The sequence below is a fragment of the Salvelinus sp. IW2-2015 genome, linkage group LG6.2 (assembly GCF_002910315.2).
Source record: "Salvelinus sp. IW2-2015 linkage group LG6.2, ASM291031v2, whole genome shotgun sequence".
In the NCBI taxonomy this organism is placed as follows: Eukaryota; Metazoa; Chordata; class Actinopteri; order Salmoniformes; family Salmonidae; genus Salvelinus; species Salvelinus sp. IW2-2015.
This window is the reverse complement of record NC_036846.1, coordinates 13,054-16,584: the sequence shown is the minus strand read 5'-3', so window position 1 is coordinate 16,584 and position 3,531 is coordinate 13,054. Positions and strand designations below refer to the sequence as shown.

Here is a 3,531-nt window from a genome sequence, read left to right as displayed (position 1 = left end):
GAAGCTGTATGTTGCTGAGTTGTATTTGCTGAGTTGATTTGCTGAGCTGTATGTTGCTGAGTTGTATGTCTACTGAGTTGATGTCCTGCTGAGTTGTTGTTGACTGAGCTGTATGTTCTGCTGAGTGTATGTTGCTGAGCTGTATGTCTGCTGAGTTGTAGTCTGTGAGTTGTAATGTCTGCTGAGTTGTATGTTGCTGACTGTAATGTCGTGAGCTGTATGTCCGTGAGCTGTATGTCGCTGAGTTGTATGTCCGCTGAGTTGTAATGTCGCTGAGTTGTATGTCGCTGAAGTTGTATGTCGCGTGGGAGTTGTATGTCCGTGAGTTGTAATGTTCGCTGAGCTTGTATGTCCGTGAGTTGTATGTCCGCTGAGGTTGTATTGTGCTGAGCTGTATGTCGCTGAGTGTATGTCTGCTGAGCTGTATGTCGCTGAGTTGTTATGTCTGCTGCGTTGTATGTCTGCTGAAGTTTGTATGTCTTGTGAGTTGTATGTCTGTGACTGTATGTCTGCTGCGTTGTTTAATGTCTGCTGAGTTGTATGTCTGCTGAGTTGTATGTCTGCGTGAGCTGTATGTTGGTGGCTGTATGTCTGCTGACTGTAATGTCTGCTGCGTTGGTATGTCTGCTGAGCTTGTATGTTCTGAGCTGTAATGTCTGCTGAGCTGTATGTCTGCTGAGGTATGTCTGCTGAGTGTATGTCTGCTGAGCTGTATGTTTGTGAGGCTGTATGTCTGCTGGCTGTATGTCTGCTGAGTTGTATGTCTGCTGAGCTTATGTCTGCGAGTTGTATGTCCGCGAGCTGTATCGTCGCGAGCTGTATGTCACTGGTGAGTTTATGTGCTGAGTTGTATGTCCGCGAGTTGTATGTCGCCGAGTTTTTGTATGTCCGCGAGTTTGTATGTCCGCCGAGTTGTTATGTGCGAGTTGTATGTCGCCGAGTTGTATGTCCGCGAGTTGTATTCCGCCGAGCTGTATGTCCGCCGCTGAGCTGTATGTCTGCTGAGCTGTATGTCCGCTGAGTTGTATGTCTGCTGAGCTGTATGTCTGCTGAGCTGTATGTCTGCTGAGTTGTATGTCTGCTGAGRTGTATGTCTGCTGAGRTGTATGTCTGCTGAGTTGTATGTCTGCTGAGRTGTATGTCTGCTGAGCTTGTAAAATGTATTTCGAACTGGGCAGAAGTGCTTGTGATARATTGGTKATTCGGTAGCGCTGTAATGCCGTTTCAGCACCACCCTTTATGGACAGTGACACTTCTGTCTTCATAGCAGCAGAGGGCGGCTTCGCTCTCTCACACTGTACAGTGTATTGTCCCTGGTTCTTACCTCTTTCTATAATGGCACTACACTTTTGAGCATTTACCAATCATTTTACCGTCAACATTCATAGGTTATGGTTTGTTGTGTRGAGTCATGGTTTGGACGGCTGTTATATTGACTTTTTTTTTCACCACTATCCAATATGAGGCTGATGGTATGGTGTCATTTTTAGTGGGCATTAAAATTGTAGTTTTTTCCCCCTTTGTWGGTCATAGCATTGTAATGATGAACCTTGCATTGATTTCGATTGCAGGAAGTGAAGTGTTTAGCTAGTGATTCGGATATAGATTATTTTGGAAAGAAAATAATGCTGTCCAGTGTTTAATCACTTCTGAACGGATTTACATGTTCAAGTGTCTTATGATGTTCATGTTTTGGACTCTGAGGGCCGCTGTTGATAAGCGAAATAATTTCTGTCCGTTGTTGTCAAGAAGTGAAGTCCCCTCCCCTATCACTGCGCTTTACCACCGGAGACGGAGAGACTCTGCGCTTCATACGAAGCGGGGCGCGACCGAGATAGACAKACTCGTTTTGATTCATAGATTTACAAAAGGGCAGCGAATATAGTCTGGATTGAAACGAAACATCGAATAGTATTTGCTCACAATTTTTGAGAATACACAYTAAGACATTTACTTGTGAATGTTACTCTTTGTTGGCTATGGAATTTAAAGGACTTCTTCAACCTAAAACATGGCGTTTGTGTGGACTGCGGTGGCAAGTACTTATTTTTCTCCTGTATTTCAGTCATATTGTCAGTGGACAAATCCGGTATTCTATTCCGGAGGAGATGAAGAAAGGCTCTCTTATCGGTAACGTAGCTCAAGAGACTGGGGTTAGATTTGAAAGGTCCCGAGGGGCGGGGGCCGTATCGTGACCGGAGAAGCATTCAGTACACAGAGCTGAAGACAGACAAAGGGATTCTAGTCGTAAGTGAGGAAATAGACCGAGACAGCTTTTGTGGTGACGTAACTCCGTGTAGCTTCAACTTCGAATGATTTAGAAAATCCCATCGAGCTGCATAGTATTACGTGGAAATTCTTAGATGTAAATGATCATGCTCCAATGCTTTCCCAAAATAGTACTTACAATTGTGAAATTAGGAGTCAGCTACTAATGTGCGGCAATTTTATTAGAGAGCTGCCAGTGGACTGCCGAGTACGGACTTAGATGCCTACAAATTGTATATTTAACTCCAGAATAAATTTTGTTTAAAGCAATGCTACAATCCAGACGGTAGTAAATATGCAGAGATGGGTCTTCTCGAAAAAGTTAGACAGAGGAGGCATCCTCGGTCTCTCTTTAAAGATAAATGCTGTAGACGGTGGAATGAGAGATCTGGCACAGTAAAATATAGAGATACTGTCTAGATGCCATGCATGCGCCTGTTTTAACCAGTCAGTGTACAGGGCTACTGTGAGAAAGTCCGAAAGGACCTATATTACAACTAATGCAGCGATGCAGACAGTGATCAAATGGCAATAATCATACAGTTTTTCAATACTGAAAGGGAATAGGATAGCATATTTAGTATACGTGCTATTCTAGGCAATGATAATCCGTTTGGATGTAGAAAAGTATAGAAATTCGTTAGAGTAGAAGCTAAAGACAAGGGTGGTTTACACAGACTCGCTAACAATTGTACTGAAGTTACGATGAATTGACAACGCACAGTTAAACGTCATGTCTTTCTCCAGCCCTGTGTCTGAAGAGCTCCTCTGGAACACGAATGCCGTTATAAATGTCAAAGACGTGATTCAGAGGAAAGGAAGATTTACAATGCCTACTAGATATTAACGCTTCCCGTATCAAGATAATCAGTCATCTAACTAGTTTATTACAATTTGATCTTTGATAAAGGGTTTGACATAAACAACACGAAATACAACATAACTTATAAGACAGCGACGATTTCTGGTTCGCCTCCTCTCTTCAAGCGCAGGACGTTTCACCTTAGAATCTCTGAGTAAATGAGCTAGTCCCATGTTTCGATCAAGCACTACTCTGTAGCATCACAGAGAAATACTCTGCGTATGTCCTATTTTACTGTCAGTCGCGCAGACTCGACTGGTAACCAGAGCGAGAATACTCGACGTCTTGGAGGACACAGCAGATCAGTGAGAACTCAGTCTCGTATCATAATCGCATTGATCTGAAACGGAGTTTTACATGGGTCGCTCCTTTGATTATGAACAATAAACAATTTTAAATCC

General features: G+C 43.1%; 1 pseudogene; it reads left to right on the top strand.

The window, feature by feature from the left end:
- Positions 1 to 2,011: 2,011 nt before the first annotated feature.
- The window catches only part of LOC112081111 (protocadherin beta-4-like), a 7,025-nt pseudogene continuing 5,505 nt past the window's right edge, over positions 2,012 to 3,531 (top strand).